Source organism: Numenius arquata, chromosome 2 (assembly GCF_964106895.1).
Source record: "Numenius arquata chromosome 2, bNumArq3.hap1.1, whole genome shotgun sequence".
NCBI classification, from domain to species: domain Eukaryota; kingdom Metazoa; phylum Chordata; class Aves; order Charadriiformes; family Scolopacidae; genus Numenius; species Numenius arquata.
In genome coordinates, this window is record NC_133577.1 from 39,883,678 (window position 1) to 39,908,303 (window position 24,626).

Here is a 24,626-nt window from a genome sequence, read left to right on the forward strand (position 1 = left end):
TTCTAGGATTCCTGCACTCAAAAAGCTTGAGGCTAAAATATTTTTCAACAACTCAAGTGTTTGTGTTGAATTGCTATACACAATTCAGATTTAAAAGATAATATGTATACACCTTAATATCTAATTAATCTAATGCAACATTGTTGATTAGAAGAATGCCCATTATGAAGCTATAAAGCAAAAAAAAAAAAAAAAAAAAAAAAAAAAAAAAAAAGAAAAACACTCAGGAGCAGAGTCCTAGAAAGAACTATAATATTTGTTATGACAGCATAAAGTCACGTTGAAGTCACTTTTAGAGTCTTTTCTGTCAGGTGATATTGGACCTTACATGTAAGGGAAAGTAAGAAGAACGATGGGAGAAAGATGTGTCTACTTACAGCAGGATTAAAGGACTTAAAAAAATTATACCTTATAGTGCCTTCACTTGATCTTAAATATTTAGCATATTTAACTTCTTGCTAATTTATCTAGAAGCAATTACTGGACCAATATTGGAAACATCAGAGAGACAATCAAAATAGACATTCACATCTACTCCTCTGTAAACATAGCTCTTTCCTTGACAAGTTTACTTAAAATGAAAGCTGTCTGAAATGCACGGTCATTTCTATCTCACTGTAGAAAGGTGTATTTTAAAATATGTCTCTTCCCTCTGCAACACAAATATATTTCAAGGAAAGAAAAGAAAACCAAAGAAAGAAATCCTAATTCTCTGCCTTACCCCAAGGAATCAAGCAGGACCACTACCCACCCCCCCACCCCACTCCCCAGAAAAAAACAAAACCCAAACCAAAACAACATACACCTTCACTTTTGAAAGAAACAAGTCAAAACAGCAAACCAGAGTTTACAAAAAATATCTTAAAGTGCCTTCCATAATGAGACCAAATCACAAATTGGTTTGGGCACATTACTTATAACTTAAATATTACTTAAATATATCTTATTTGGAAATACATATTGATTTCTAAACTAAGTATACATTGGAAGTCTGCACCAAAGCCAGTAACAAACTCAATCCTGATTTAACAAAACATCTCACACTATGGAAGAGAAGGAAACTTTCTTTTCAATACCATTCTGCCTGGCCATACAGATTGGAGCTTATATTTTCTGGATTTCCAGTGGCTTTAAAAAAAAATCATTTACTGAAGTGCAAAGTTGGTAAAAAAACCTACAAATTAACCTCTGCATTCTTTTAAAACAGGTGCTCATGAAATTGTGATTCAACAAAATATTAGGCCATAAATCTCCTCTTAACCAAATCAAATCTATGGCATCTGTTTAGCTTAATTTACTCTTCCCCTTAAATGGGAGTTGGAAGAGAAACAAGTTCATCTATTTATGTAATTATTCTGTTGACCTGCAAGTTTGAAGCTAATTATGCAAAGTGTTGCAGTAATTACTTAGGATTAACAGAGGTTTCAATCCATCTGAGATATATTAGGAAATAAATACTTAATTGGCTTTAAAAATCGCTGTCATTTTCTGGCCTTACAGCAGGCTACGAGTTTAAAGCTGTTAAGTAACCTGCAGAAATGGTCACGTTTCTTCAAACAGAAATTCAAATTTTAAAACGTTATTTAAAACAAGAGTTTCACATCAAACAAAACTTAACTAAATAGGCTTCAAAAGGATGAAGCACGCAGAGGAGTTCTGCCACATTAGACAACTTTGAACCACAGCACACATTTACAATTCATGCTTTTTTCTTAAATTCCAGCCTGTTCCTCAGGAAGGCAGCGGTACAGCAGGGGAAGAGCAGAAACAAAAACCTAGCAGAACCTCCAGTGTGAAACTGGCAACCAAAACAGGATGCAAAAATGCAAGAGCAGCCCTGAAACCACAGCGGCTTCTGAAGCACCACCAGTTGCCTGGTTGGCTTCTGTCTTCTGAATGGAAAGATTCTTATTCCTATGCTATTTTTCTAATATCTATAAAATGAAAATGTTGCACACACAGCATAAGCCAGTGTACTCACTGAGGGATTCCAGATGAGTTAAAGAAAAGATAATGGCTTACAGTTCATAAGCAGTTTGACTTGGCAGTTCTGTTTGGTACCTTGGTTAAAGCTCACCGCTTCAAGCGCATACTAGGCAGTAAAGGCAGTAAAAGACCTGGCAGAAGCTTAAGTGAGTTACTATTTACATTAAGAGTCCAATGAAGTAGTGTCAGTAGTTCATAGACTACAGAATTAAAAAAAAAAAAAAAAAAAAAAAAAAAAAACCTAAACCACAACAAAAACACACACACAAACAAGCTCTTCAAGCCAAAGACAAACTTGTAGTGATTTCAAGAAAAACGCTTTAGAGAATAGGAGATAATTCAACACTAACCCTCTATTCCCTTGCAATTACAGAATGCGTTAGAGCATTCTGGTCTCAAGATGAGCCTAAGCACAAAAGCTGGCTTTTGATTTCACATGCCCAGTGCTGCATTCAGAATTGATCCTGAGATCAAAGTAAACATATAGTGTTTACATGACCCAACAAAGCAGCAAGTTTCCTAATATGTATTTAGAGTATAAGCTTATCATCCAATATGAAAGGGATTTACATAGCTGGACACTGTTTACAGACTGATTATTCAGTCGTATGGCCTAAGATACACACATAGTTGCCTTAGAAGTTCGCAATCATTTGGAAATCCTCCAGGCCTCTAAAAGGAAGCAACAGGGGGACACGTGGACATCCCCAGTCATTGCTGCTCAGAGCACATGTGTTTGTGGCACAGAAGATGCTCGTGTAACCATGTCACTAACTCACTGGCTGCGCTCAGTTATTAAAACATCCAGTAAGACATGGAGACAGAAGGACTTAAATGTCAGTTATCTCCCCGAGTTGTTTACAACCACCACCCTGAAAAGAAAAGGTTTTGGTGATGCAATCTACAGCACACAACAGCTGCGTCGGCACAACTGAAGGGACAACAGATCAGGATATCATGGGACTTGTCAATCAAAGCTGCCTACCCCTGACATTATAGTCATGTTCAGTTGTGGAAGACAAGTTTTTATATGATTATTAATGATTTCAAAGAGATTAATTTCAGAGCATGACATCCAACCTCTTACTTAGCTCCACTGCTCACCTAAAGAGGATACCAAATTGGTTTACCTCTCAGAAGAGTAACTTCCACATTTCTGCAAAGCTTAAACTTTCATGAAATATGTCATATTTTGCTAAGCTTCTCAAGCTCAAGATGATAGGATACCCTTACTACACCTAACCAAAAATTATGAACAGGCCTTTTTATTAGCTCAGTACATTATTAATTCAGAACCCCCAAGTGTCAAAGACTTCTCTGCATCTCAAAACTATGCAATACATTAAAGAGGCATGGTACTGTAGATAGGCTATGGTCAAGCACAGCGTTTCCTCTATTTTGAGTCATCTCCTCAATAAAAAGGAACAATTTTATCATAAGCAAACCTAGAGATTCCCATTAGAGCCTCAAGAATCTGTTACAACCTATTTGCCATCATCTTCAGGCATCACATACAAAACCAAATCCTTAAGACAGGAAAAACTCTAAACTTCAGCCTTAGGCACTGCCAGACATATAGGCAGTGACTATGCTGGACAGACTGAGGGAAACGGAGAATTGTCTGCCTTGCAATTCATTGTAAATTTCTCCTATTCTCAGTTTGGATTTGGGAGAGGTGGGGGAGATGTGGCAGGAAATAATCCCAGCTTTTAACTTGAGAAACATGTAAAATTTCTACAAGTGCCCAAAGTTCATGAGAGCTCAAAGGACATCAGTCGTAATGCACTCTACACAAAGGAGGCAACAATGTGAAACTGTAAAGACATAATAGGAACATCCAAAGCCTTAACTCAATCTCCCCCATCTCAATTTTCAAAGAAGAAAAAAGGAAATAATCAGGTGCTTACCACATATCTCAAATTATCAATTCACACAATTTAGTTTCAAAACATCAAGTCTCAGTACGCTGAAAAGGATGGGAACTGTGCCCTCCCAACGGATAGCTTATAAGAGTTCATATTCTGAGAAATGAAGTCTCTCTTGCTTTTACAACAGATAGATGGGATATTTTTGTTAAAGGATTCCTATATTACCTACATAAAATAATGCCAGGACCATTATTGAGAAGTGAGGAGCACAGTGTTCATGTGAAACCTGTAGCACTGGGCTCAAGGAGTCAGGAGCAACTTGAGACAAAATTCTCAGGGAAGTTATCCAACACACAGCTCTCCGCTGGCACAGCTGCTGCTGTCACTGCATCCAGTTTAAGTGTCTACATGCAGTAGATTCCACCAGGATTTTTAACAGCTCACCTCCTATTTTGATATGAATTAAATCATGATACAATAGCTGAGTTACTGAAAGAGCTCAACACGCTGGATATTGACACTTTGCAGCAACCCAAGCTTTTATTCTTTAACAAAAGGGAGTTGGGGAAGAGGACAAGAAGAGCCAGTAACTCCAGCTCCAGCTGGAGGCGATGATCATTTCAAGGCTACACACATGCACCCAAATAACTTGGCAACTCATAGTCTGCAGTTCAAAACTGTCACATCACAGATGATTATGAGTAGGATGCCTGTCTCTACTACATCCACAGCTAACAGGAAAATCAGCTGTCCCCTGGTGCTTCAGTTGTTTCAAGAGGGCAGATTACAGCATTGTGTTACAATTAACATAGCTGAATCTGAATAGGAAAAACCATTTGCAAATATAAAAAAATTATTTGGTCATTCTTGCAGGCAACATACTGATGAGATCTGACACTGAGTTATTCGGTCATTAATTTCTGGAGATCACAAGCACTTTATTAGCGCTTCGTTTTCTTTCACTGGGCATTCAGACACATCACTGCTACTTGCTACCAGACCTGACCTTTTGCAGCCAGCAGTCATAACGATTCAGTTCTGCTGCAGAGCCTGGACAGACAGTGCAACTGTACCAGAAGTGCAGTGGATAGTGATGGTAACAGCAGAATCAGAATGGCCAGCTAAGATGAAATTGGAAAAAGCCCACCACATTCCTACGCTGGCTAACTGAAACCATACAGGCTTCAGCCTGTTCGGCTACGGGGAGCTCCAGCTCAAGGGTGTCAGAGAGACCCCTCTGCTCTTGCTCTGGCTCCTGGCTGGAAAGCATCTGTTCAGCACTTGGGTTTTGTGAGGTCGTGTATGTATGATCAAAGCTAGTGTTTGAATCCTGCAAGTTCTAACCATTAGAAATGGCTAGAGCATAGGCACTAGGTGCAAGTCAGACAGATGGATAAATAGTCTTATTTGGGCAGACAAGCATAAAAAGTTAGAATCAGGTTTTTTTGCTAAAGCCCCCATTCTATGAGGGCTAGCAATCCAGTTCCTCCCTTAGTGCAGAAGCACCAACCACACAGCTGACCGAGGGGAAGAGCATCTTAGGCAATTCTGTGGCATCACAGTACGTGGTGTCTGCTGAGCATCAAGTGCCTTCTGTTCTCATTAAAAGTGAAACCACTTATGAGGTAGATGTGTGGGTATATTAATTTATTTTAAAACTGCCCATTGGCATTAAAAGGAAGGGACATCGAAATCCTGATTCCAGTTCCCCTTATGTCAGATAAATTGCATGGTTCACTTCTAAGCGTGATGTGGAAATTTGCAAAGACCCTTCATTACCGATTCCAATGTTTTCAGTTAAAATAAGGCCCATACAAGAATTTATCTCTTTTAACTGAGATTTCTCAGGCAACTTCCTGTTGAACACTCCAGATCACAAAATGAGTAAATATGAGCTTAAGAAAACATGCTTGACAAACAGTCTTTTGCTGATGCGCACACGATAGTCTCTTCAACTATACTAAACAAATGGAAAGGAAATATACAGCTAAATAAGGTAGGGATTGGGGGAAACCAATATCTCTATAAAAGGCTGGAAGAAAATCTCAACCAGACAAATCACAAGATGCTGTGCCAACATATACGAAAGCATACAGTACAGAAAAATATCATTACTATATGCTTAGTAAGGCTATGTGGCCATGCAATTTGCAAATTATAAGAGCAATTGCTAGAAGATTAATGGTATCTACTACTTCTATGTTTCACATTGGGGAAGTTTAAAGGTGAAGCTTGCTTCAAGAAATACAATCTCTTTCTAGACTTTGTATGTCAACATAGGAGGGGAAAAGAAACATTCAATTTGAGCAATAAAGCTTACTTTCGGTGTTTTTGATGACTCTTGGGGGGCTGGGTAGACAGAAATCTGGGAACGGTGGAAAAATACAGTGAGATGAAAAATATACATATATTGCAGCAGTGCTGAGACACCACTGTTAGGATTTTAGTCTTGTTGTGATCAGCAGTTTAATAGCTGTCTCAAAGAGAAAACAGTCTTGCTGTTGCAGCTGGTATGTATAAAAGCATCCTATTGTCTTCCATCCTTGCCCTGGGAGAATTCCTTATAAGTGAGAGCATAAAACACTTTTAGCACAGAAAATGGACATAGGAATGCTGGCTTCTATGATGTTACAGTCACAGTTGAGGCAGATCCTGTCACAAGAGAACTCAGTTCTCCATCTGTAAACTTTTTCCTTAAAAATTCTAAAGAATAGACATGACAGAATTTATTAGAAATCTTATAATCATCACTGAAACTCTTCCATTTCCACAGTGATCTGTGACTCCTTTACAGTACCTAGTACCAGAGCAAGAGAGAAGTTATCTGCTGAAGATTTCTGTTTCCTTGGTGCTCTCCCCTTTCCCAGTGCTACTCAACCCAATATGCACAGGCTGCAAAAACTTACTATTTCACTTCCGTTATCTACCTTCCATTTCTGTTTTCAAGATTGCACAGCAAACAGCTTCCTTACAAAGATTTGTCTTCATTACTGCTACAAATCCATGTTTTGTTGAACACACACTAGGAATTGTCCCAACATAAAACAATAACGTGGTATGTCTCTGTCAAAGATGTTATCATTCCAAAAAGGCTAGTTTGCACAACACAGGCTTTCAAGCTTTACATAAAACATTAGACCTAAAATAAAGGGGGGGAGGGTAAGCAACACACACAGCAGGTTTTTCACATTGCCAAGTCTGAATTTACCAAAGTATTTGTCCAAAGTGATGGGGATAAAGCATTCCAGCCCAGTCTTCTACAACAGCATCACACCTCCAGCAACTCCAGTCTTCCCTCAGTTTCCCAGCACCTACCATGAGCGCACATGGTGCAGCCATGTATATCAGTCTGCATCCAAAATGTAAAATGGGGGTGATGAGGTTTCTACTATTTCATTCCTCCCACTGGGTACTTATGTAAGCAAAAACTTGTGCCCCCTCAGATATTTGCAAGTATCTAATCAAGCTCCTACAGTCTAAGAGGCTTAAATTTGGGGGACATTTGGAATTTGAACTCCTGTCTTCATCTAGCCATGAACTATTTGAGGTGCTGAAAGGGCATACCCACACCTTGGAAAGAATGTATTCCCCCTTTTTTTTTTAAAAACAAATAACTGGAGCTGGGGGAGAGAAATGGAGGTGACAATAAGTGCAATAGGAAACGAGTAGGAATGAGGAAACTGCAAGAATTTTTTTTCACTGACAAACACCATGCAAAACTTGGAAGAAAATGAACTAAGGAATTGTGTGGAGTGCTCAGCTTGGGCAGGAAAATTGATGTTGGTTTGTTCAACTGAACTATGCATTTTTCTCTTCTTGAATTACACCACAAGCATCTTGTAAATCAATGTGAGAGGAATTATAATTATATGGAAGATTACTACCGTGTTCTTGGCTCTGTAGTTCACAGGCAGCAATTTTACACTCATTGTATTTACACTACACTTTTCACTGGACGTATGACACCCTGCACTACTTTTTCATTCTCACTTGAACAGGTTATAAAGCAAACTGTGTTGTGTGGGTTAACACCATTATCACAAGAATTACCCCATAGAATATTAGTGGAAGACTTTGAGCAACTCTGGCAGAGTCTGAGATGTCTCTGAGCACCTACTTGTTGAGTTGTGACTGTGCGTCCCAGTCCATGCTGCCAGGTACCCTACACAAACAGGGCTGCGAGTCCCCAGCTAGCAGTTTTTCTGTTCAACAGAGGATATACAAAAGCATCTGAGGCCCTTACTTTTGTTTTATTAAATCCGGAAGAGTTTACACTGTGTAATGGTTTATCTCACAATTAGCTACATTCACTTTGATGCAGTAAATTTAAGAGAAATACGTTACTCCTTACAAACCAGTGTTGAGGTCTCATTCCCTGAATCCACCTTCTTTAGGCTGCCATGAAGCCAGAAGACAAAGGACTACTCAGCAAAAACATATAACCCTCTGGCCCACATATGCACACAGATTTAACTGATACTTCTAAGTACTGTTTTTATGATTACTCTGCTATTCACAGGGCTTCTTAAATGTTTAACTGTAGCCTCTTGCCTTAGACTCCATATCTCTTCCCCTCCAGCTCCCAGGTAAACAGACGGCCAAAATGATGCTACCAAGTGGCTGAAGAACCAGGGGTACAGAAGAGGGCATTGCTTAGAGAAATGCTCTTCTGACCTTGCAGGAGCAAACCCGCTGGAGAAACTTCTGTGACCCACTATGCAAATATTTAAAGAGGAAAAAGAGCGCTATCTTTTCAAAACTAAACAATAGCACAGTGCAAGCTATAAAATTAAACAACTGTAAAATATGCTACAAAAGTAAACAGCTGTGAATACTTAAAACACCATTTAGCTAACACTGCTCTGTCTGAACTTGGTCCTTATGAAGAAGTGAATTCTCTTCCCATCAGACAACTGCAGGGAGCATCCTTTATTATTTAAGTCTTCCAGTGCTTGTCTCAATTGTGGCAGCCACAATCAGGTCAAAATTAGGCAAGGTCAAGAGCAGAAGATAGAAATCATCAAGTTCCTGCTAAAAAAGGGAGTTGAAAACACAACTACTGTCCCTTTCAACACACAGATAAAAACTAAGGTATAAAAGTAATGTAAAGTTAACGGTAGTGTTATCCAAGCTCAGCCACAAGAAGGGGAGTCAGCCCAGTTGCAAAATGCTGATTTCAAGGATCTTTGCATCTGTTACTTTTTAAGCACATTTATTATTAAGAAAAAATGCTATTTTCTTTTCTTGTTGCAGCTATGTATTACAAAATTACAGTCCAATTTGGATTGTAACAAGCAATAATGAAATGAAGTCGTTTCTTTTACATTTAACTACAGTCTGTGTGGAGTCAGCAAGTGTTACTTAAATGGATTTGGGGTTTCAGATATTTATGGATTTATTATTTTTTTTAAATATACAAACTGAAGCTTTTGAAATATGAGTAAAGACTCCAAGGCAGTTAGGTTTTACAAGAGGTAAAAACAATACTGGACAGAGACACATATAAACAAAGAAAATCTTCAAGAAAGTTTAATAAAGGAAGAAAGTAACTTATATTGCAATTTACTATATCTGGTAAAGTTACAGCTGAAGTAAATTTAGTTTGAGGCCTACAATTTTATTAAATAGTGACATGGCTAAAGTTTTTAAAATATGACCTTAGTGGGGCATCCTTAGCTTGTCCAATTTGAGATCTGTTGTGCTGAATAATTACATACTTCCCTTAAGTGTAGTAATAGTGATATTTTAATAGCAATGTACTATTGAACAATAAAGTAGAGAATAGGGATAATTTCTTCAACCATCCCGTTTTGAGAAGTCCACTTGATCTGTCCAGCCAGCAGCTGGTGCTCATAGCACTGAGCCATTACCTTGTGAGGACACAAGCAATTCACCAGCCATTTGGATTATAGGAGCTAACGACAGCATTAACAATATGGATTTAGAGGCCAGTTCATGCAAAACTGTTGAGCATTACTGAGATCTCCAATTGAAAAATTTAGCCATTTATGCTGAAAGCCAAGTCTTACAGTGAAAAAAAATTGCTAGGAAAAGCCTTAGTGTTCGTATAGGATAGGATATTGCTATGTTGTGAACATAATCACAACATGTCACCAAGGACGAGGGAAACATAGTCACCAAGGACGAGGAAAAGGCTGAGGTGCTCAACGCCTACTTTGCGTCAGTCTTTAGCAGTGGAACTAGCTGTTCCCTGGACACCCAGCCTCATGAGCTAGGAGACAGGGAGGGGAGGCAGAATGAGGGCATCACGATTAAAGAGGAAGAGATCAGTGACCTGCTACGCCATTTGGATGCACACAAGTCTATGGGACCAGATGGGTTACACCCAAGAGTGCTGAAAGAGTTGGCAGATGTGCTCGCCAAACCGCTTTCCATCATTTACAGGAAGTCATGGCTAACTGGGGAGGTCCCAATGGACTGGAGGGTGGCAAATGTAACACCCATCTACAAGAAAGGCAAAAAGGAGGATCCAGGAAACTATAGACCTGTCAGTCTAACCTCGATACCAGGGAAGGTCATGGAGCAGGTCATCTTGAGTGCCATCAAAACCCACATAACGGGCAACCAGGGGATCAGGCCTAGTCAGCATGGGTTTATAGAAGGCAGGTCCTGCCAGACGAACCTGATCTCCTTCTATGACAAGATAACCAGATTATTGGATGAGGGAAAGGCTGTTGATATTGTATACCTGGACTTTCGAAAAGCATTCGATACTGTCCCCCATACAATTCTTGTGGAAAAACTGGCTTCACACGGCCTGGATGAGCATACGATCCACTGGGTCAAGCAATGGCTGACTGGAAGGTCCCAAAGAGTGGCGCTCAATGGATTTAAATCCAGCTGGCGGCCAGTCACGAGTGGTGTACCTCAGGGCTCAGTGTTAGGACCATTTCTGTTTAATGTCTTTATTGATGATCTCGACAAGGACATAGGGTGTATCATCAGCAAGTTCGCAGATGACACCAAGTTAAGCAGGAGTGTTGATTCCCAGGAGGATAGGGAAGCTCTACAGAGAGACCTAGATAGATTGGAGCATTGGGCCAAAAATCAATGGTATGAGTTTCAACAAGGGCAAGTGCCAGGTTCTGCACTTGGGCCACAACAACCCCGTGCATTGCTACAGGCTTGGGGAAGTGTGGCTGGAAAGCTGCCTGGAAGAAAGAGACCTGGGGGTTCTAATTGACAAGCGGCTGAATATGAGCTGACAGTGTGCCCAGGTGGCCAAGAAAGCCAACGGCATCCTGGCTTGTATTAGAAATAGCGTGACCAGCAGAAGTAGGGAGGTGATTGTGCCCCTGTACTCAGCACTGGTGAGGCCACACCTGGAGTATTGTGTCCAGTTTTGGGCACCTCAATACAAGAGAGATATCGAGGTGCTGGAGCGAGTGCAGGAGGGCAACGAAGCTGGTGAAGGGCCTGGAGAATAAATCATATGAAGAGCGGTTGAAGGAGCTGGGACTGTTTAGTATGAGGAAGAGGAGGCTGAGGGGAGACCTCATCACTCTCTACAACTACTTGAAAGGACACTGTAGAGAGGTTGGTGCTGGTCTCTTCGCACAGGTAACTAATGACAGAACAAGAGGGAATGGCTTCAAGCTCCAACAGGGTAGGTTTAGACTGAACATTAGGAAAGAATTTTTCACAGAAAGAGTGGTCGGGCATTGGAATAGGCTGCCCAGGGAGGTGGTTGAGTCACCATCCCTGGATGTGTTTAAGAGACATTTAGATGTGGTTTTGGGGGATATGATATAGGGGAGAACTTTGTAGTGTAGGGTAGATGGTTGGACTCGATGATCCCAAGGGTCTCTTCCAACCTGGATGATTCTATGATTCTATGTAGTTAAAATATTGGTTGTTTTTCCCTATTCGTCTTGCAGTGTTCTTCCCTTCTGCCTGTCCATGCAGCAGTTTACAGAAATCCCACGAACAACCCTAGGAATTTCATGCACTTTCAGGAATCAACTTTTTCACTCCCAGAACAGGCAAGTCACAATGCCTTGTAGTTAACATAATGCAGGTGTTCAAAGTGAGATGTGTCTTGCATAGGTATTCATGATTGCATATGCACTATTGCATATGCAACACCACACTTCAAAAATCTTGTAAATGTCACATTGGGCCTTGCAACAGCAGGGTACTTTTTTTTAGTCTCTCGATAAAATACATAAGAATCCTTAAGATTGACTTTTACTCTCTTCACAACACTCCTGTGATCACATAGCAGCCCATAGACAGAATGAAAATATTATTGTGCAAATATACACTCCTGAGGGTTAACTATTAGCCTCTGAGCCTAAGTGTCCGGTGTTCTCGGTAATGTCCTTCATCTTGTTTGCCCACCGCCTTTTACAGGTGAACAGAAAAACACCTTCTTTCCAAAAAAAAAAAAAAGCATCTAAAATGCTAAAAAAGAAGAAAAGAATATCTCAGTGCAGGATAAAAGATACATAGGAAGTGGTATTCCACAATAAATGTAGCTTTAAAACTTCATCATGAATAGAAGTTAATCTTTATGCTGAACTAGACAGACCTGATAGGTCCTGGTCCGATTTTTGGTCCAGGAGGGTGTTCGGAATGATTCCGAGGGTGTGATTAAGACAAGACCCTACTGTTGAAGTTTCTCCTGCTCATTGCATTTTATGGTCTCTTTTCACTGAAATTTCATTAAGTGGTAAATGTTAATTCAAAAGTATAAGTTTCCTAGTATTCTTAGAAGACCAGAGGATTCTCAAATTCTCCTCTTGATATTTTACAACAGATGATTTTACTTTAGGAAGTATGTTGTCTTTTATTTCACATCAACTTCTTGAAGACAGACTAATTATCAAGGCTGTCATTTCCTAATGCGTGCGTACTTCCCATTTGGAGGGGGCTTTAGAAAATGTTACAAGTTCAAACAAATCGGAGTAAAACCTAGCATCTGAAAGAAGGGTGTCAATGGATGCATGTGCTTTATATCAAAAGTATAAAAGCACTGAGAGCATAGAGATGATTTTTGAGGGTACAATGATGTCGGTAAGCATCTCTAGCTCTCCACTAGGCCATCCAAATAGAGTTAAATCAAACAGATACTTTTTAAAAATAAATTTTAATTAAAAAATAATTTTAAAAGGTATAAAAAAGGCACACCTCCACAAACACTTTTTTAGGTGAAGACTCAATACAACTGAGGGGGGAAAAATAATCTTAAAAGAATTATCGAAATCACGTCTTCCCAAGAGCTTTTTGTGAGAACACCCAACACTTCCCAGATGTACAGTGTCTTAACAATAGGATTCTTTCTATTAGGACTGTTTAATAAAGTCGAAGGAAGAGATTAAATGTAAATATGCTATTAAATGAATTACACAAAGAAATGCCCAGCAAAGCCCATAAATACTGCTAGAATACTAAACTTTTCAGAGAATGAGGGCACAACAGACACTGAACTATTATAGACTTACAATCATTTTCTTGATAAATCAAGTGTCTTTGATATGGTCTAAGACACATACAGATAGAGATTTTAAAAAAGAACTTGAAAATTGTAACTGGTGAGGCTAACAAAAAAGAAAGAAAAAAGCAAAGCCCCCACCACTCACAGAAGTGTTTTGGCATAAACTTACATGCGGGAAGCTTTCCTGCATCAAATCACATGTCACTTAACCGTACATAGAGTCACCTTGCATTCAATTGTAGTTCCTTATATTTGCCTTCCAATTTAGCTTTCTATATTGGAATCTCTAAAATATCTTTTTATATATCTGCAATATATCTCTTATATTGGAATCTCTGATATATTGGAAAGTGTTTAGATTACTATAACATTTTTTTGTCCAGTTTCACTTCATAAACAATTTTCAACACATGCTTAAAGCCTTCTCAGGTAAGCGTCTGACTGCCAAAGATCAAATCCCTTTGAACAAGCATCCTCAAAACAGTTTATATACATTCTCTCATTAGTGTTCAGGGAGCAGACCATGAGACACTTAACTGTGCTTTTCCTATTACTGACAAGCATTGTTACAATAGCCACACAAACTGCTTACAGGAAAAGTGAAATTAGCAAAATTCATTAAGCCTTTTAAGCAGTTTCATGAAACATTCCTGAAGAAAACTATGGTAGAGTTAACATCCTGTAGTCTCCCTGATCTTTAAAGCCAGCTGGCTCACCTCATCTTTCCCAATAACCCAGTCTTGGGAATTTCTGATTTAAGACAAAGCCCAGTTAGCCGCATAGGTATTATCACAGAAATATTAAGCCTATTCTCTTGCTTAAAATAACTTTTCTTTGGCTCTATCCCTGCAAAGTAGCTCTATTTCTTCAAGATCTGTTGTCCTTTCTACTATTCATCTCATTCTGCTGTAAACCAATGACTTTGTGGGGCTGCCACCAGAGTCCTTCTCCAGAGATGGCAGCAGGCATTTTTCACTGCTCCTGGACTAGGAGGGGTAACGGCAGAGTGATCAAAGAGCACAGGCACACTTCAAATGGCTGCTATTTAAGGGGAAGCGTGGGAGGAGAGTAGTAGGTGTTAGAAAAAACCAATGCAAGTTGCCGCTTTTTCAGGGCATGTTATACTAACAAAGGCAGAAGGGAAAGAGGCCAGCTCTGTGCCTGCTTCAGAATTTCAATGCAGATGGTGGGAACTGCACCTTGAGCATCCTTCGCATCTTTCATCACTGTATCTACTCTGCAGAAATGTCACTGCATAAAAAAAGAAATACTTTAATACTTAAGAAAATACTGTAAATGTAACTAGAAATCAGTACAATTAAGGTTTTGCCAAGGAATGATCTCAGATGTTCCAGATATAAAAATAACTCCGAGGACAGAAGAAATTCCCTATAAATTGAAGGAAATCCCCTAGTTAAGGTGCAGATATTGGAAAATGAAGCTTAACTTTGCAGGTTCTCTGTCTTACAGCTTATGAAAGTGACTGCCTAGATGTGAGGAAGAAAATTTGTTTTAGAAGTAGTGAAGCTTTTCCCACTAGAGCATTTCTGTGTTAAAAAAAAAGGCAACTTTTTTTTTTAAAGTCAAGTTTTGGAGCAGATATTTCCAAAACTCTCATAGCTGTCTGTATACATGAACACATACATACAAAAAAATAAGCAAGCATTTTACATATTATTCAAAACATCAGCAGATAGTAGGATACGTCATCTGCTGGAGCATGCCATGTAGAAGCCAAAATATTTCAAGTTTAAGTGTTGGGTTTTGTTTTCTAAACACTGTCCTAGTAAACGAAGTGGAAACACAGTAATTGTGACTTCATTAAAACTTCTCATTTTTCTAGACAAACAAACAAAAATTATTTCCCTACCCCCATAGGAAATATTTATTATTCTTCAACTGACTGGTTGAGGGAACCTACACAATTGGCATTTTCTGCAAGAGTTTGAGAGAAAGCCACGATGGCATTCTAGCAAAATACAAACATTTCAGGTAGGTATGCTAACTGGTTCAGTGAAAACAAATTAAAAATTACCCCTTCCAATCAGCTATAAGTCTGAACCACACAAAAAGACACTAGGTCTTGAACCTTACATAAATTCAGTGTAAACTATTAGCTCATGGGTTTGTAATCCAAGAGATTTATTTGTCCTCCTGGGTTAGAAAGCCAGCAAGATTTGGTGCACTTGCAATCTGGAATTTTTGTTAAAATGAAAACACAGTAAGTAGTTTATATGTATCCTTTTAATATTACATCTCTAGTAACATTTACAGTTTTTAAAATGGAAGAGTGACATAAATTCCGATTAGCACATATCTTTTTAGTTCTGAACTGAAAAAAAACCACACTCAAATTAGGCTAATTTTCTTAAAAAAAACTCTCAAAAACTACCCTCTCCCAGCTCTTTCAGCTAGAACTTACAGTTAGAATTGAACCCATTAGCCACTTTTGACTGCATAATTATGGCCAACCATGCAATTTGATTATGAAGCCATCTAATGAGTCTGCACATAGATAACAAATTAAGTTAAATGGAGAAATAACAATGGCCTAAGAAAGCATACAGTGGAGTCATTTTACAAACCTATTTGGAACCTATTTGGGTGAAAAACTACATTGTGAATGCAGTCCTCCCTATACAAAATTAGGTCGTTAACCCAGTGTCACTTTTAAGAGCTGAGATTCAATGACTGGTGAGCTGATAACCCTGCATGATTTAAAGCAAACTGTCTGCCATCTGCCTCATATTAATCATTTTAGTCTGCAAATTTGGGATAAGGCAATGCTGTTGTAAACTCCCTTACATTTTTGCTGAGGAACACAGCAAGTCACTCTCATTTAGAAGAATGAGCCTGATATTGAAAAAAAAAAATCAATTTAAAAAAGCCAAAGGAAGAAGACTGAATCTGAGTAGTTTTCTAGTCCAGTTAGTGCAGAATGATTTTCTGTGTCTTTACACATACATTGATTACCTGGCCAGCTGTTTAATCAGTCCATCCATATGTGTATGGATCACTATAGGTACCGATTAGTATTACAGATATCTAACTATAGGACAATTATAGCTAGCTATGAATAACCATCAGATTTACAAACACATGGAATAAGCAAGAGAGTTATTACACAGCAAGTGTAGTATACACTGCAAGTTCATGATGTTATGCATTTGTATTTCTAGAGACATGAGATTTTATAAGAATCTCACTTATTTAGAAAATTTTTAAGGCTCAGCTCAGACAGAGAGCTTGCAAACATAAGAAGAGTTTTCCCCCCAAAATTCATAAAATAAGAACTAAATAAAATCCTATTAAAAAATAACTCAGTTCTCCTAGGAACTAGCTTGTGGATTTTGAGTACTAAGATTAACAATAGCAACCATGGCAGATTCTGCAGGACTGGGATTAAATGATTAAAAAAAAAAAAAAAAAACAAAACCAAAAAAGAAAGTGCCTCTGCTACAGAAGTCACCTTATTTTTCTGATGACTTCGGTTATGTCTTCATGCAAGCCTATAACCCTGGTTCACAAGCCTCAAAATGCCAAACTTTAGATTAACAAAATACAATGACAGGGTGATGAAGTAAAGGGGACAGGCAAATATTGACACCTTAAGCAAAAAAAAAATAAAATTAAAAATCTATCTCAGCTGCTACAGCACGGCTGACCCCTTTCAACACTGGATATACCAGTTCCTTGCTTTCTCAGGACACAATGGCCTTCCCCAGCTACAGTCTTGGCCAAGAGATTTCTGGGCTACTCCGGAAACGAGGCCGGGGGGGTCTCTATCTGTCAGGATCTACATTTCAACACCCCCATCTCTGGGTCCAACACAAAACGAGTACCATACAGACAGAGCAGACTGATCTTGAATCCAGCCAAAGCACCACGAGAGTCCAGCAACGAGTAGCTGACCTTTCCAAGAGGTTACTGTTGGAGATTCTCACTGCCACGAAACGTACTACAAGAGGCAGAGATGCTACCTGTGACATTGAGATAGCTTGTATTCTACAACACTTTGTAGCAAAAGGCACAGGGCACAAATTGGAAGCATCCAATTGTAGAAAGACAACATCAACAAGCTAGGACACAGGCTTAGGAGCCACTTCCCCCACCCAAGATCAACTTTATAAGTATTAGATTTCATTTCTACATTACACACAAATGCTGCTAGAAGTCAGATAGCTAGAGATTTAAAGATAGCTGCCAACCTACATAAAGGTCTTCTGGTTATCCAAGAATACAAAGCTTTTTACTAACATAGTTGATAAATGTTAAAATTATGTATCTCACATACAACTGTGATAGTTGTGTAATCTAATCAAAGGCCACTTAAAATTTAGACATTAAGCTTGCTTTTCTGAATCTTGCTTCATCCAATCTATTTTATGATCAGTTATTTTCCTGTTGACAGTTGAGGTCAGTGCAAGAGCATTAAGTCATATCTCACACTTCAGGAGTTTATGCAATAGCTGGCAACCAGACAATATTTCTGACATCTGGGAACTAATTTGCAAGAAAAGCTGGTGAAATGAGGCCATCCTGAGTTATAAACACAAGTCTAATGATATCTTCCAGCTTTGCAGATCACTTTTTATAGAGTGGAAACTATGCAATTATGTGTATAGTTTCAATTGTCATTACAAAATCTTTCCTACACACAACTCTTACTTAATCAATGAAACAAACCATTAATTTACATGATTCTCTAAAACACTATAACAAGTTATACTACTGGAGAAACATTTAAAGAAAATGAACAATAAAACCTTATATCTCACACACACAAGGAAAAAGAAACAATAGGGATATTAAGCCCAAAAGATCCAGCTCTGTGTATTTTGGAATCTCTAAAAACCAGCAGCTGTGCTGAATAATTTTTCTGTTGCAAGAGCGGACACTTATGCACAACCATTCAGTAACTGTAAATTTATCTATTGTCTTCTCAGACATTTGCCCCATTTTTCACTAGCCAGCCACCACACTTTGACATGTTATGACCTAGGCCCATAGGAACCCAGTTTTCCCCCCATATAAAATCATTTCAAATAGAAGCACTTTCCTGGAATGTCAGATCTTTATCCTTGCCTGTTTGTCACAGCTGAGGCCCTTCTCTCAGGTTCCCATGTCCCTTTTGTTATTGGTTATGAAGTTAATTATTAGAATATCAAACACACAAAAAGTTTATTATTGTGAAAAAACGATAGCTTTCCTTGCTAAAAAAAAATATCTGTTGAAGCCAGTGAGAAGCCTCAAGTGACAGAGGAGCCCTTATACACAGATTGAGCACAAATTCAGCATGTTCCTTTTCATGGAGGAATGGCAGTTTTGGCCTGGTACCACCCCGCAGCAGATCAGCAGCTTGGAGCAGATGGTTCTGCAGGCTGTATTATACCATACGCTCTTCCTGGATTTCTCCTTCAGTTTATTTCAGTTCCTTGAACCAAATATCCTGACTGCCATGTGCAGTTTGAAGCTGTCTAAAGGAAAGCTATCAAACCAGCCTTCGCTGCCTGCTTTGCAGGAACCTCAGCAGACCACCCTAGAAAGCATCATGTTATCTTGGCAGCTGTCGCACGCAAACAGCAGCAGCATATTACTACTTTCCCAAATGGAAGCAAGCTGAATTTTTCTGCTCCTGTTCCTTCAGTAGTGACAGTATCTCGTATGACATCACATCAAGCAGTGACACCACACCGAACCTCACTCCAATGCTGAGCTCCATTATCAGCCATGCAAAGGAAAAACATAAGGGAAGGAGTACCCATTATGTGCTTAGCTCACCACCTTACTCTTTCAGATTGAATATGGCATCCTTGGATGTCAGTGGGCCCTTTTCAGTATCTTTTTCAGGAACAGGGACCCTGGAACAGAACTGAGCCTGCACTCTCCTCAACTCCTACAAGCTACAGCTCTGCAGTGCTAAGTATGGATGTCCAAGGATTTTGTTCTGTGCCCTGAGGGCACAGCGGTTAAGCAGTCCCCAGATTCTGGGTCTTCAAGGACCATCTTGAACAACACGCACACTGATTGCTGCTCTCCTTGTACCCCCCAGTAGCAATGAGGTTAGCAGCCTCCTGATCCTGCTCCTGCATTACCCTGCTGGCAGAGCAGCTCCAGCCTCCCTCATGGCACAAGGTGATGAGCAGCACTGCAATTTCCTCAGTGCCCTATGTGGATTTTCTGGGAAGCCCAGGTGTTGAAGACCTGAGTGGACAATTTGAAAGGGGAACAATAAAAAGTGGTCTGTTGTGGAGACAAAAGGTTCAGAAATGGACTTCACAAGTGTAATCGAAGGTGGACATTAAAAAAAAAAGTGGAACTACAGACACGAAACAGAGTTGCTGCTAGAAGAGTGACCTTTGATAGCAAGTATAAAGGTGCCCATGTCATTTGGCTCCTTTAACAGTGTCAGAAGCCTTCTCAGAGCATCATGTCAGGTCAGTAACTCAAGAACTTTGCATCTGTGCACGTTCAGCATAAGCTGCAGGACTTCACTTATTTAGATCCCATGCATTGATTTGGACCCCTGTATGGCCAATGCCCTGGCGTGCAGCCAGAAGATATCTTCTGTTTTGGTTTCACCCTGAAATAATGTTTTTTGTGTGTACTTGCAATACTCTGCAATCCAAACTCTACTCTCACTCACATCCTTTACTCCTGTACAGGAATCACAGAATTGTAGGCGTTGGAAAGGACCTTCAGAGATCATCTAGTCCCAACTTCCCTGCCAAAGCAGGTTCACCTAGAGCAGGCTGGACAGGAACCCATCCAGGTGGGTTTTTAAGATCTCCAGAAAAGGAGACTCCACAACCTCTCTGGGAAGTCTGTTCCAGGGCTCTGTCACCCTCAAAGTAAAGAAATTTTTCCACATGTTCAGAGGGAACTTCCTGTGTTCCAGCTTGTGTCCATTGCCCTTTGTCCTGTCACTGAGACTGAGTATGACCCCATCCTGCTGACACCCACCATTTATATATTTATAAGCATTGATGAGGTTCTCTCTGTCTTCTCTTCTCCAGGCTAAACAGACCCCTAAAGGCTCTCTCAGCCTTTCATTGTAAGAGAGATCCTCCATTGCCTTGATCATCTTCATAACCCTCCACTGGAGTCTTTCCAGCAGTTTCCTGTCCTTCTTGAACTGGGGGGCCCAGAACTGGACACAGTACTCCAGATGGGGCCTCACCAGGGCAGAGAGGAAAGGGAGGGTGACCTCCCTCAACCTGCCGGCCACGTTCTTTTTAATGCACCCCAGGAGGCCACTGGCCTTCTTGGCCACAAAGGCACATTGCTGGCTCATGGTCAACTTGTTGTCCACCAGGACTCCTAGGTCCCTCTCTTCAGAGCTGCCTTCCAGCAGGTCAGCCCCTAACCTGTACTGGTGCATGGGGTTATTCCTCCCCAGGTGCAGGACCTTGTTGAATTTCTACACTTGCCCTTGTTGAATTTCATCAGGTTCCTCACTGCCCGACTTTCTAGCCTGTCTAGGTCTCATTGAATGGCAGCACAGCCTTCCAGTGTGTCAGCCAACCCTCCCAGTTTTGTATCGTCAGCAAAATTACTGAGGGTACACTCTGCCCCTCATCCAAGTCATTGATGAATATGTTGAACAAGACTGGACACGGTACTGATGCTGGTTACAGGCCTCCAACTAGACTCTGCACCGCTGATCACAGCCCTCAGCTCTGCCATTCAGCCAGTTCTCAATCCACCTCACTGTCCACTCAGCTAACCCACACTTCCTAAGCTTCCCTATGAAGATGTTATGGCAGACAGTGTCAAGGTAGACAACATCCACTGCTCTGCCCTCATCTACTCAGCCAGTCATGCCATCATAGAAGGCTATCAGATTGGTCTGATCAGAAGCAAACACACAGATACATAAATATGTTTAGAAAGTAAAGTTATCTTTATAACTATTTCAGTTCTTTAACATGCTTATTAAAAAAATCAGCACAGATGACCAGGAGGCTGGTCTATTCTACCATCTCAGTAGATGAAGAATAATAAAGTACCTACAGTGTCCTTAACCCATGCCAGAAAGCATGGGTCATTCTGTATACATAGTCCATGCTTAAAGTGTCAAGAGTACAGGGGAGACTTTGTGATAAATTAGTGTTTTCATCCTAGGGAACTGACCACTCCCTCCCTGATATCCTTCAATGACTCAAAATGATAAGAGTTCCCACAGATCAACAAAACCTTAAGAAATTAATGTGTTCATGCTGAGAATGCCCAGCTCACTAATATAGCCCCTTTATTTTCAATCACTCATGAATTCTGAATCAAGATGCTGTACAGCAGGTGGAAATATCCACATGACTGAAGAGAAGTAATAGTTTTATTTGACCAATAACACTCTCATGACAAGTGAAACTGTGTTGCTCATATAAGAATAAGGGTTCTCAGCAACCGCATATGTAAATCCCACAAATAAATTCATTGGGTGTTGTTTCTCTGCTGTTCAACCTCCCATTCCCATAACGAATTCAAGACATGCTCCTTTCCATAACAATTGCATATTGATCTTTTTTAATACAGTAGCATACACATAAAAATCAGGGAAGCTCATGATCTGTAAAGTTACTCTAGACATTACATTAACTCTTGATGTATCTAGAAATATGAAATTCTAAAAAATACAAAGTCTGTTCTACTTTCTAACTTTAGTATAATAGTTATCAAATTCTTCCTTTTAAAATAAAGATGTTTTTAAAACATATTTAAAAGCAAACATATGCTTTCAACGTACCTCTTTATATTCTTGAGTTGGGTGGGTGACTGCACTGAGCACAGATAACTAGTAATTTCCAAATCTTAAGAAATTAAAAAATGAATAATTTTTCCATGGAAAATGAAAATAAAATTCATCTATCATCACAAAACTTACTGCTATTTTAATCTACCAGGGAATCGCAGCCCATAATATAATGGGTAACAGTTTTTCCAGACCAACTTGATCTTGCCTAGTTTGATTTTTATTTAGTTAGTTTCAGCTGTGTTTAGAATACAGACTTCATTATGCCAAGAGGATCTTTTTGTTCCTGTTTTGCTCATTTTTTGCATGGGAGTTTCCTGGCAATCATTTGATTCTCTTATAAGAATTTTGTCATCTTAGATACCTTTCCTATCACTGAGTCAGCTCTCTCTGCTATGATTACTGAATGTTAAAAATCAGGGCATAACTCCTTACTCTCCAACTGTAAAACATCCTGCTTCTACACACAGGCAAGACCTATTAATGCATGCACAATAGATGATGTGGCTTTTTCCAAGGAAGCTATGAAATACTAATGAATTTGCATTATTAGTGTACGGTGTTTTTGTTGGACTGTAAAACAGAAAGCCACTCTCCTCCTGCTTAATCTTAAGCTAGTCTTCAGATTCAAAACACAACTTTCAATTCATCCTTTGTGACCTTAAGAAGTGACAACCAGAGAAGTTCTCCCCTCTTTAAAAAGTTTCAGAAAATTCTTGACAGAGACTGATTTGCTAACAAGTTCTTTAAATCGGGCACGAACAAGTAACTGGCCATTGGGAGAAAGCTAGAAATGGTTCCGCAAACTCTGCAAAAGAAGTGGGTGTGTTTGGTATCTGCTGAAGGATACTCCTTGGAACACTTTCTTATCTTAAGTTCTTAGTTTGTTTTCCTTTGGTGGATGATTAACTGATTCAGGGCCACAGTAAAAGATGAGAGAGCAAGCAAAAACACTTGCCTCAGAATAAAGCGCAAATCCAGACAGAGGTCACAAGCAAGGTGCCAGCCAGGGAGTGCCCAGTGTATGACCCTTCTGGTTAGGCTTACTGCAGATTTTTTTGTGCATGCTTATCGTCAGTAAATGTGCAAAACAAGTTTAGATGGCACACTATTTGTACAGCAAAGTTACTCCCTGCTAAATAGTTTAGCAGCATGTATTCAGTATTCCTCCATATGGTTGCCTTTCCCCTATTGCTTCTATCAATGAAACTCTGTTTAAGAAAGAAAGAAAGCTGAAAGCTGGTATTTGCTTCCATATTAGAAAGAAACCATTAGATGAATTTTGGAATAGAATTAGTAATGAGCACTTCTTTCAGACTAGTCACAATGTGACACAAAGAACTCTGCAAAGTGCACTTGTTCAGGATAGAGAGGGAAAACAAACCAAGCGTATCATCTCTGTTTACCAGTTTCTACAGAACAAATTAGGAAGAATACATTTTCTTGTACTTTTCCCAAACTTTTTTCTTTATACTGAAACTTATTATATCAATTCCCTACTCTACTACACTATTTTTGTACTACATTTCCCTTGTTACAAAAGCTGCAAAAGTGAGGAACAACTATCATGACTCATTTCAGCCATGGGGGGGGTAGGGGGGGAAGGGGGATGGTCTCAAACATTCCCAACAGGTATGAACAGAGAGGGGTGTGTTTCCATTTTAATTTTTTTTTTGTTCAGATTTAAAGGTCTGTTATATTAGAAACACAAAATCCAAACTGAAACACAACTAATAAAGAAATCCTTAAAATACTTCTGCTCCCAAAACCAGATAGGTACAAGACAGAGTTGAAGCAATTTATTACCAAAAGAGCAGAACTTCAATATAGTGGTCTGCAATCAGTGGAAGGTTTGTAACAGTTCCTGGTGCACAGGGACAGCATGACACATCAATTGAAGTACTGCATCTTTGCAGACGCTGTCCAAGAAAGGTGATGGGTATTTTTCTTTTTTTTTTTTTAACTCCTCCTTAAGAGTCCTTACTGTAACCCAAATATTCTGCGTTACATGACTCAGACTGTTATGATAAGTACGCTTTTTTGTTTTTAAACTGTCATGAGTTTTCAGCATAAGAACGTGTCTCTTGTAAACATTTCCAGTAGAAGAGGTATAAAGCTAGAGGTCTGTTCCCTCTCTAACCATGCCCAGGGATTTAGATTGCACACAATCCAGTCAGAATTCAAACCCTGAAATTTAGCCCTTTCCACCAGTTCAAAAATGTGGTGACTTGCTGGATATTTCACAAAAGACAACTTTCTGTTTCACCTCTAAGATGATGATGGATGTCTTCAAGCATAAAAAAATTTAGTGTTACCAAAGATTAACTAAAAGAATTAGCTTCATTCTAAGATGCTTATAAAACAAGTTTAAGGAGCCTAAGTATAAAGACTGCTGATTTTAAAGTGCTAAGTACCTTTACAAATCCTATTGAACCTTGGTTTAATTACATATCAGTAAGTTGATTTTTTACACACACACACACACACACACACTTCTTTTAAGCAAAAAAAACAATCAAGCATACATTTCTGTATTTGCACAGCTTTCACCAAGTTCAATCTT